Source organism: Taudactylus pleione, unplaced genomic scaffold, assembly GCF_031769625.1.
Source record: "Taudactylus pleione unplaced genomic scaffold, aTauple2 ptg000395l, whole genome shotgun sequence".
Classification (NCBI taxonomy): Eukaryota; Metazoa; Chordata; class Amphibia; order Anura; family Myobatrachidae; genus Taudactylus; species Taudactylus pleione.
In genome coordinates, this window is record NW_028284796.1 from 917,522 (window position 1) to 929,542 (window position 12,021).

Consider the following 12,021-nt stretch of genomic DNA (forward strand, 5'->3'; position numbering starts at 1 on the left):
CCATCACCCTTTAACTCTACAGTACCATCACCCTGTGTGCCTCCAGCACCATCACCCTGTGTGTCTCCAGCACCATCACCCTGTGTGCCTCCAGCACCATCACCCTGTGTGCCTCCAGCACCATCACCCTGTAACTCTACAGTACCATCACCCTGTGTGCCTCCAGCACCATCACCCTGTGTGCCTCCAGCACCATCACCCTGTGTGCCTCCAGCACCATCACCCTGTGTGCCTCCAGCACCATCACCCTGTGTGTCTCCAGCACCAATCACCCTGTGTGCCTCCAGCACCATCACCCTGTGTGCCTCCAGCACCATCACCCTGTGTGCCTCCAGCACCATCACCCTGTGTGCATCCAGCACCATCACCCTGTGTGCATCCAGCACCATCACCCTGTGTGCCTACAGCACCATCACCCTGTGTGCCTCCAGCACCATCACCCTGTGTTCCTCCAGCACTATCACCCTTTAACTCTACAGCACCATCATCCTGTGTGCCTCCAGCACCATCACCCTGTGTGTCTCAGCACCATCACCCTGTTTGTCTCTAGCACCATCACCCTGTGTGCCTCCAGCACCACCACCCTGTGTGCCTCCAGCACCATCACCCTGTGTTGCTCCAGCACCATCACCCTGTGTGTCTCCAGCACCATCACTCTGTGTGCCTCCAGCACCATCACCCTGTGTGTCTCCTGCACCATCACCCTGTAACTCTACAGTACCATCACCCTATGTGCCTCCAGCACCATCACCCTGTGTGCCTCCAGCACCATCACCCTATGTGTCTCCAGCACCATCACCCTGTGTGCCTCCAGCACCATCACCCTGTAACTCTACAGTACCATCTTTCCAGCACCATCCCTGTGTCTCTTTTGCACTATCCCCATGTCTCTCCAGCACCATTTCCTCTGTGCCCCCAGTGCCATCTCTTTTGTGCCCCAGTGCCATCTCCCCTCTCCTCTGTGTCCCAAGGACCCTCTCTGTGTCCCCACTGCCCTATTATAATACATTGTGACCCACAGTCATCTTCCCCTGTATCACCCCATAATACAGTAATCTACCCTGGTATATACTCGTACATTGTGTCCCACAGTAACCTGCTCTTGTATTAACCACAGTAAGTGCCGCTCTGGCCCTGTTTCACCTGCAGTAAGTGCCCCTGCTCCTGTATCACTCACAGTAAGTGCCCTCCTGCCCCTATATCACCAACAGTAAGTGTCTTCTGCCCCTATATGACCCACAGTAAGTGCCCCCTACCCCTGTATCAACCACAATTAGTGCCCCCTGCCCCTGAATCACCGAGAGTAAGTGCCCCCCTGCCCCTGTTCCACCCACAATTAGTGCCCCCCTGCCTCTGTATCACCCACAATTAGTGCCCCTATGCCTGTTTCATCGTCAGTGCCCCCCTGCACCTGTATCCCCCACAGTTAGTGCCCCATGCTATATCACAATTAGGCCCCCTCTGTCCCTGTATCACCCTCAATAAGTACCCACATGGATCACCAGCAGTGAGTCCCCCCTGCCCCTGTATCAGCACAACCTCAGTAGGCCTTTAGCTCCTCCACAGGGGCCTCTTGTTCCAGTTGACGGTGTCACCGGTTTGCAGGCAGGGCTATCTGTGAGCGGGCAGCGGCCTCTTCGTGGATGGCTTCACTGGCACACCGTCGTCCTCCTCTCTAGCTTCCTCCTCAGCGCTGCTTAGCTGGAGTTGATGTACATGCCGGAGGGTACTTCTTCTCCTCCGACATGATGCTACTACTGCTGGCCTGGCTCTGCCCACCTCTGGCCTCCTCCTTACTGGTTTAGGAGCTGGACTTCTCTGTTCTCCTCCTCCTTCATGATGCCACCAATGCTGCTGTGCTCGTAGCCCGGCTCCACTCCCCTCCCACACTGTCACCTGCTGCCCCGCCTCCCACAGTCATCTGTGGCGCCATATCACACACTTTACCTGTGGCCCCGTATCACACACTTTATCCGTGGCCCGCATCACTCACCTCTGGTATGTTTTTTATTTAAAAGAAAGAAACTGATAAAAAATAAAAAACAACTGACAAGTGGCCCCACACTGTGTCGGCCCACCGAGAATATACCGCCAAATTCAATGGCCAATCCGTCCCTGGTGTAAGCAGTGGCGTCACAATGGGGGTGCTGGCTGCACCCAGGTGTCACCCGCCGTGGAGTGACACCAAGGTGCAGACTCCCCCTCAGTGACAATAGCCGGGTGCTGCACTGTAGCATTAAGTGCAGCACTTGGCTCCTGACGCTGTGAGGGAGTCAGCACTGTACAGATGGCAGTCCGCACCTCTGTCCCCCCCCACACACTGGGGTTTGGCCTGCGAGGCCACGGCCCCTTACCGTGTGACCACTCCCCTACTGCGAGGTCACATCCACATCGGGTGACACAGCGGGGAGGGACACCACTGGATGTAAGGCAACAAATACTGTGAGGCTGATGTAGGCAAGTCAATCATGCAGCTTAGAGGGGCAAGGGAGCTGAGAGATGGCATAGTCATTTGAGAATTTGGATCAGAATTAAGGGTTTTTTTTCCTGGTTAGGAGTAATCACTACATACTTGGTGTATAGTCACCACATGTAGATTATTCATGACAACGCAACCAGGTGTGTTTCCTTATGTATTTAATTGTGTCTGAGTAATGAGAAATATTGAAATTGATTATATTTGAGAGTGCTGTAGGAAACATGACATATTTTACATTTATTTATAATTTATAATGTTTGATTGGTTAGTGTCCACCAATATACGTTTATGTGTATCACTTTTTCTTACGTTTCCCTAAACCAATTTAAATCTGATCTTGTTATAGTCTATTCACTGGAAATATTTAGAATATTATTATTATCATTATTTTCAGTTACTTATATAGCGCAGCATATTCCGTTGCGCTTGACAATTGGGAACGAACAAATATAAAACAAGACTGGGTAATAACAGATAGCCATAGGTAGGAGGCTTGCAAGTTTACAACCTATAGAAAATTAGGCATTGATACACAAGAATAGGTGATACCTATGCATAATGCTCCAGCCAGATTACAGAGATACTTGGTACACAGGAATGTTGGCCCAGGGTCAGGTGGATGTGAAAGTGAAAAAATCAAAAATATGCAAAGTTATGTCTGGACTGTACAGTGGGGATATCATTGGGTAGGATGGCTTATGAAGGTTATGTGGGTGGTTCTGGAATTTGATAAGCCTGTCTGAAGAGATGAGTTTTCAGGGAATGTTTGAATGTTTGGAGACTAGAGGAAAGTCTTATTGTGCATGGGAAGGCAATTCCACAAATTGGGTGCAGACCGAAAAAAAGTCCTGTAACCATGATTTGGGAACAAGTAATGTGTACGGATGAGAGACTCAGATCTCGTGCAGAGCAAAGAGGTCGGGTTTCAAGATATGAGAATATGTTTAAATTGGGAAATTTGTGAAGTAGTTTTTAATAATTTGAAATGTTCTATATAATTTTTCAGTGCAGTGAAACAACGAAACTGCTTCTTGTCATATACTCATTTTTAACATCTATCTCCATCTATTTGCCACTAGGGTTTATTGATTTTCTGTCACATTTTGGATTCCAAAGGTTCTCTCAACTTCTTGTGCACATGGTTCAGTGCAGAATAATGCTTTTTATTTGTTACTAATTTCTAAATATGGACCAAGTGCAATAGTGCCAGATTTTGAAAAAATATATTTTTAAAGGCAGAACCTGTTAGGTTCTACCTTTAAAAAATATTCAGCAGCAAAATCACAGAAAAGTCACCAGTCTTGCAAAATTGAGCCCTTTTACATTTGGCCTTTTGTCTGCAATATTCTCCCTGTGTTACACGTGTATTACCAATAACATGATGATGTCTGTCAGCAGTAGGCACATTGGTGTATCTACAATGGGTGAAGTGCCCCTGGGTCCAAGGCAGCCCACTCCGCACACCCTACACCCATAAAATTATACTTTCATCTCCAGAATTGAAACACGTATACCAACCAAGTCGCTCCCCGCTGGTCGAGGTTGAGCGCAGTACCGGAGAGGTACTGGGGTGCACATATCTCCCTTTTCATTTTCAGCGACGTGCTGGAGCCCGCATACCACTGTTTTAGGATATTCTGCTACATCAGCCCTTCAAATATCAGGGGATTGCATTATTACAGCAACACATGCACAATTTAGTGTCGTTGGAGGAACAATGCTATCATAATCTCTTTGAGATCATCAGTGTTAGTTTTACTGTGATTATATGTATTGTTCAGATCGGGTGATTATCCCGTTTTTATTGTGGCATATGTTAGACCACATGTGTGATTTGTCTTTTATAAGTAAAAAATAATTTAGGTCCTTAATCTGGTGTATTGACTTGAATATTTAATTGTAACCCTTTCATCTCCATGACTGCTTTTGTTCACTTTGTAGTTTTTCCATGAGGCTGACTACCTCATTCAGTCGATTGGAGATTGTAAGGTTTTAGAACTCTAATAAGCGCCTGGGCTCTTTTTGTGTATCTAAGCAGAACTGACACCTACTGTAGTGCAAATTGTAATTTGTATTCAAACTTAAATATGTGTTGAACAAAAATAATTTACACCCCATTCTCTTTAGACCTGAAGAGTTTCCTCAATGTAGATCAGCAAGCGTCAAACCTCCTTTGTATGCACTGCTGTAAAATCCTGCTAATGGTCACTTAGCTGCAGAAACCAGTGATCAGGATGTTTACAGCTCTTTTCTGCCATGTGAGAGAAGACGGAGGATGCCAGCATAGCTGAGTTATAACCGTATGAGCCAGGGTATATTCCAAACCTTCTCCCAGGCAATCTGAAGTGCTTTTATTTTGTTCACCTTTTTACGCTATCATGAATAAATAAATCTATATTGCCTCTTGGGGACAGTTCCACTTTTAGCTCCATGGTGGAAAAAGAGATTAAAATCATTATGAAATCTCCTTGTATTATTTACAAGGGCATGTTAAAGCTTTCATGAATGCAATGCACACCTCTGATAGAATGGTATTAAATATAATGGCATAAATGTTTCTCTTTGTCAAATTAGCTATAATAAACCACAACACAGAGTCTGAGAATGTTCATATATTAGTCCATAAATATCTCATTGAGATAGGTACTATTAGGGCCATATTCAATTTGGAACGAAAAGTCCGTTGCCGGACCTTTCGCCATCATCGATAGTTTCATTGGTGAAAAGTTTTCACGCTCATCCCCGTGTTCAATTCCAAAACGGCGAAAAACGGGACCCAGCGAAAACAAAATTGGCGAAAAGTCCTGTAATTTTTTGGGAAATCAGCCTCACACCCCCCAAAAGATGCTCTGACATGGGGGTTCACTGTGGGTACCCCCGAATAGCCCTGCTAAAGGTATATGGGGTCTTTAAACGGTCTCAATAGGTGCTGTTTTGCTTTTTGTAGAAGGTGGTGAAGAATAGCATTTAGGAAGGTTTTTTGGCAAAATAAGTAGTTCCCTCAAATTTGGGGTACATGAAAATGGGTGTAAGCATATTTTAAAGTTGCTAATATAAGTTTTAAAAAACATGAAAAATCCACCTGCCGCAACTACCTGCAATCAAAAAAACACCTGAGGCATACTTGGGGTCCCCCCCCCCAGAGTCTATTTAGCTAATTTAGAAGTTTGCCCCCCAACTTTGTTTTTTTTCACGCCCAAAATGAAAGTACTTTTTTTGGGGTGTTATAAGGTACTTTTTAAAAAAAAAAAAAAATTGATACAGATTACCTTTGGGAGCCTGTCCAAGGGTTGCAGGGTGGTTTTTGGAAGTCTGCACCCCAAAACCCCAATTCTGCACTTTTTTTCGCCACCTATTCATAGGTGATGCTTTTTCGCCAGGTCTGATGCATTGACTTTTCACACCGGCGATAAGTCAGACAAATTGAATACGGGGATAAGTGGAATCAGCGAAAAATTACATCATCTGCGAAAAATCTTTGTAGAGAACGGATTTTCGATCCAAATTGAATACGGCCCTTAGTATGCTAAACCCAACATATGTTATTCACAATGCATCATTTGTGCACATTAAACATGGCTATGAATAAGAAATGGAAATTGGCCTTCGCACACCTATTATATACTGTATGTGCTTTGCATGTCAGTATGAAACATCGCCTCATTCGGCGGTCAATTGATATGTAATAGGTTATTTTAAGAGTCGTTCTGCCTAACAGATATGACCATCTGCATTATTAATGGTTACTGCAAAATATAAATCCCTTCATAATAATTATGTTGAATGTTCTCTGTGGATGCAGCATATAATTCCTGAGGCAGTGACAGCACATTGTACCTTTTCTCGCAGGCTTGCAGAAGCTATAGTCAGGAGGTAAATGCTTAAATCCTCCAATACCAGTAATTCCACCAATGTTATGCACGCTTTGCTGGAATATTAGTGGCATGGCCGTCTCCATGTTATTTTTGTGTGCAGAGTCCGCTTAATGATTTGGGAAGCCCAGGGCATCTAAAACAGGGGGATGCCTATAGTCTAAAATTAAGAGCATAGCCCAATCGAATACACAAAAGAGAGAGTTACTAAACATTTGTGATTCCCATTGACATTCCGTGAGTGTAGGCAAAGCATACTTTGTATAGCAAAAAAAAAAATAGTCATACCACTTCATATTAATTATTATCCCCTTAATCAGTAAATGCCCTCATCCTTAACTCTTCTCCTTAATCATTTTATGGGATGGATATGAATTACCGAAGGCTCAGTAGCCGTCAGTTCAAATCCCAACAGTGGCAGCCTGAAGAGTCAGAATACCAACGGCGGCTGTAAGTATTCCAACCCTCCCCTTCCCCCCCCCTAACTCTCCCTTAGTGGTGCCTAACCATAACCTTGCTGGGGGGTGCCTAACCCTAACTTATCCCTCGGTGGTGCCTAACCCTAAACCTCCAATCCCCCCAAAAACATAAGCAATGCATTGCATTATACTCTTGTATATTCTTATACCCTAAAGCTATCCCTCCCGATGGTGCCTAACCCTCCCTCCCTGCAGCCTGACCCTCCCCGCGGGTGCCTTACCCTAAGATCCCCGGGGACGGCTAAACCTAACTCTCCCCCCCCCTCTAAGACTTACCTGGCTCTGCCGTCTTACGATCGAGATGCCGGCTGTTGGGATTCCGATGCCGGTATCCTGATCCCTAAGGGGGTTGCTGCGCCAGCATTTTGCCGGGCTGCGGGATTCGGGCGGCGGTATATGGACGCCTGGCATCCCATCCGCTGGCAACATAACTACATCCCCATTATATATCTTGACTCAGCCTTATTATAAATGCTTTAAAAACATAATTATCCCCCTGATAATCATTTGCTCCCTCTTTTCCATCATTAATTAACCTCACACATCATCAAATAATTGTAATCATATTCATTAACCTCCCCTTATTACCTCCCCAATCTCATCAAACAGTCCCTTCAATGGTCAAAAATAAAAACCCCTTTGCTATAATGAATTCTTTGAGATCATGAACCAGCTCACCCTCAGAGTCCAAGCTACTTAATGTATCATAACTAACACGCAACTTTAGCTTCTCTCAATTACAAAGAATTCCTTGCAGCACTATAATCAACCATCACTGGAGACACTTTTTCGCCTTCGTAAAGGTTTTCCACAGAACCCATTTCCCCGGCTTCAGTATATTGTATTCACTGTGATCTGTTCATTCAATCCTTCCCATTGGCCTTATACTACCAATGATTGAGCTGGGACCCACCACATCAGAAGTCGAAACAAATCTACGTGCTGGAAACTCCTGACTGCCATGAAGCATACGTATAAGGGGAAGGGGTTAAACATGTGTCCCTCTTAGCAGCTGGCCTGGGCCACTCCAACAGGCCCAGGTATTCACTACTTGCTCCTCTCCCCCCATCCTGTGCCTCTGCTTGAGCCCACTGGTGGTCAGAAAGGTGGAGGCACTCCTCACTAGTGAAGGCAAATGTAGTGTATCTACCATAGTTGGTGCTGGACATCAGGTTGTCACTTTGTTGTTTGTTTATAACAAGGCTTTTGCTGAACTACATCTCCTGCCGTCCACCCTCCCATGACTATGGTACCAGTGTGCATGGTAACTTCCAGTCGTTTGCTCGCTTTGGGATCCACCATCATCAGTATTTTTCTATACTGTGGAAGCCTCAAATACTCTTCCATGTGTCAGCCATTTATACCGTAACATTTGTATTATTTTTGTATTTTTTTTTTAGAGTCATCATTGTTTTTATGACCTGTAAAAACATAAGCAATGCATTGCATTATACTCTTGTATATTCTTATACTCTTAATTGTATTTATTTCCCCTCAGTTTGTTGATTGTTATTTAAAACTGCTGGTATTCTATCCACTATACAGTAATAGCCCTGTGCTGCTTTTCTAAATACCCAAATTAGAATTTGCTAGGACTTTTTTTTCCAGGTTCTTAAAAGCTATTAAGATACAAGTGAGTGAAGGTAGGGAAGGAACAGGAAGCTCTCTCTCCATAGGCTAGAAATGTAAGATTGTAGTTATCAGGGCCAGGATCCAAAAAGCTAAACTTTCAGAGCCTGATAAATTAGTGCAGGACACAGGCCCTATTGTGAATTATGAGGATTGCGGTATTCTGCATTAATCTGGCTAACACAGGAGATATCGCTGATATATTTTACATTAGCAGCTTATTTAAATGCCCAGATTTTAAAACAGCAGTTTTCACATGGTTTTAGGCTCCATATATAGACTCCTTAGGGTCAAAGGGGGGAACTCAATTTGGCCCAGGGATTACCCCAACCCAGAGGCAGTATTTTTTCTCGCAGCCTCAGGAGTTGCGAGGAAAAATCTGTGTTAAAATGCAGACTCTGCTTTTTAACTCACAGGGAAACCCATAGATTTCAGCACTTTGTGGGAAATCTATATTGTGATATTCTGGGGTAATTAGCTTGGTCAGTGGTGCAGTGTCTAGGTGCACAATAAGGGTCATCACACAGCTTTGCAGGTTGAAATGAAAATAAATGAAGTTTTAGTGTGAGCATTTCAGTAACAAAATAATAAATGACCTAGCCCCCATGCAGGGCACTGCCTCACTTCTTGGCCCCTCTCTATAATGGGCGGCTAGTCTGCAACGTAAAACAGTCTCTTACTTTAGTCTAGTCTCTCACAAGTAAAGACACTGGCCTCCTGACCTGGCTTGGCTGCCACAAAGGCACACAAAGTCTCTCTTGTGGTCCTCCCTGCTGCATGCAAGTATGGACACTGGCCTTCTCAGGTTCAAGGCCTACTGGCCTGGCTTCCATAACCCCGCCTGAGCTGTATACACACTTATCTTCCCCAGTCCGCCTCGGACTGACTCCACTGTGTGGGTGGATCCCTCCAGCCCCACACACAATTTGCATGTTAACCCATGGTTTACTGCTCAGGGAAAATTACAATTAATTGAATAGCTCCAAGCATGAAACTCTGAGTTATTCCCCTCACTGCAAATCCTGTGTCTAATTGATTTCCCCCCATAGTATATCTGAGAATTGTAGCAGTGTGCAGTTGACAACAAAGTAAAATTGTGTCTGGATTATAATCTGTGTTATGTTTATCTTCTTCTTCAGTAAATTATTTCATCCCTAGCATGGCTGCCTCTTAAAAACCATGCAACTGGTGGCTGAGAATTGGCTTCAAGATATCTCCTATGTTGCAATTCAATACTGCTTGCTTATTATTATTATTTCTGTTGCTATTATTATTCAGTTATTTATATAGCGCCAGAAATTTCTTTCGCATTTTACAATTGAGAGCAAAACATTAATAAGAGTCCCGCGCCCTTATTTCACACGGGAGATGCGGTAAAAATAAGGGTGGATTCTGGGCCCCGGCTTCCCGACCACCGGCTTCCAAATGGTATGTACTGGGGTTAGGCACTAGGGGGAGGGTTAAGGTTAGGCACTAAGGGGGGACGGTTAGGTTTAGGGTTCGGGGAGGCGGAGGTTAGTTATATACACTAGGTGGCAAGGTTAGGTTTAGGCACCAGGGACGGAGGGGTAGAGAAAGGGGAAGGGTTAGGATACTGATTTGACAAGTGTCTGTATCCTAACCCTGTTCAGATGTCGGCATCTGGATTGTGACCGCCGGAATCACAAGCGCCGGCATCCCGTGCCCAACCCATTGACAGGAGCCAATAGTAGACGTGACCTATCTATGTGGTACTACAGTCAATACTTTGTTTGCCATTGTCACAATGCTGGAAAAAAAAACATTGTAGCACTGTTGCTGGGAGATGTCATGTCTGGTTGCAGTTCTTCTGTGCATCTCTCCACCACGTCCACCACAGTGAGGAGATGAATGGAGGAACTCCCAGCAGCATGACCACGTCATCGCCAGATGCTAGTGAGAAGTTGGGGGGGTATTCATTTGCATCATATTCATGTGTACTGTAGCACCAACTAAAGTCTAGCCAAGGGCACCAAATTGATCAGGGCCAGCTCTGCTCTTGTATAATTTATCTTAGATTGTAAGCCTTTGTGAACAGAACCCTCAGTTTGTGTGTTTTAAATGATGTTCCTGCAAGGATAACAGGGAAGTCATCTGTGGGCCAAACTGCTTGGGTGCTCTTCTCTATGCTACAGCTCTGCCTGACATCTTCCTCTTCACTTTGTATAGAGAGACAACTGAGCCTAACCAACCACTAGTGCACTGGGCATATATGGGTATAAGAGGGTGGGAGGGAGGTGGACAGATTGTGGCTCCTGTGGAAAGACGCTATTTAGCAGGCTCTTTATACTCCAGTCTAAAACTGTGTTCCAGTACTGTAATCAAAGTTTGTGTGATCTCCTCACTGCATAGTGCTGTGAAATATAATACCTCTCAGCTTTCCTTATTTAGGTGGGACAGTCCCAATTTGTGGACCAAGGCAGGGCTAATGGGAAAGAAGCCATGGTTGGGCAGGTTAGGTTGTGTTTTGTATGGAATGGGGAGGTGGAGTCTTGCATTGTACGAAGCCTATTTTGTTTAAAATTTGTATTGGTAAACATCTGGATGTATGGAACATGCTTGTACTTTAAAAAAAAAATATTATAATAATAATAGTGGTCTAACATATGCATTTCACTAGGAAAAAACTGAATAGCCATAGTATTCTGGTTTTTCAATTGACATTGAACTTTTTACGGTGCCTCTGAACACTGGCACCAGGTATGTTGGCAATTGTATATGTGCTCCAATTAATTTGATTATTTACGTATTATTGCAAATGCAATGTTTCCTGTGTGCTATCAGAGCACACAGGACTGTGAGCAATAAAATAAAACAGCCATAGGTAAGTTAAATCCCAAATGAAAATATTAAACGAGTATGTAAACTCAGAAAGAAATTAGGGCTCCTCATACTTGTCTGAATCAATAGCTTTTCACATCAAGTACTGCCGTTTTCTAAATTAGCACACAAAACGAGTTGTGTTTTCTCAGAAATGTCAATAATAAACCCATCACAAGCTTTTTACACATAATCAGTCACAACCTGCAGCGTGTTGGCAAAGTACTGCAGAGGAACTAGATTAATTCTACCTACAGTATGGAGACTGATCTTTCTGGGTCAGATGTAGAGCTCATCATAAATGAGGTGTTGAGGGGGTGAATGTTGAACTAAATGTGGAGACTTTTATCTTTAGCACTACAGTTTATTTATTTATTTATTAGGAAAATGTTTTTTAATGTTACTTCTACGTTTCTTTTGCATCTCACATCCCTTCCTTACTAGTGCACTGTGAAAAGTTGCGATTGGCATTTTGATCATCTCTAGCCCACCAGAGAGAGGGATTGCAAGATCAATGGATACATTTAAATAGACCCTTATAAATTTAGCAAAATGTAAATATACAAATACAACATTTTGCTGCAATTTTCTCCATCTCTAGTCTCCAATCTCTTAATGATATGAATGATTATGCTGATACTCAGAAGAATGTGATTAATATATTTCTGTTGGAAGATTGCTATTTTGCATATTTCACATCCTGCTGGCACATGGGCACTAGTTC

At 43.9% G+C, this 12,021-nt stretch overlaps 1 protein-coding gene across 1 annotated transcript in view; it reads left to right on the forward strand.

The window, feature by feature from the left end:
- Nucleotides 1–12,021, forward strand: part of SLC9A9 (solute carrier family 9 member A9) — a 1,019,060-nt gene that overhangs the window by 690,366 nt on the left and 316,673 nt on the right. The window lies entirely within an intron of this gene.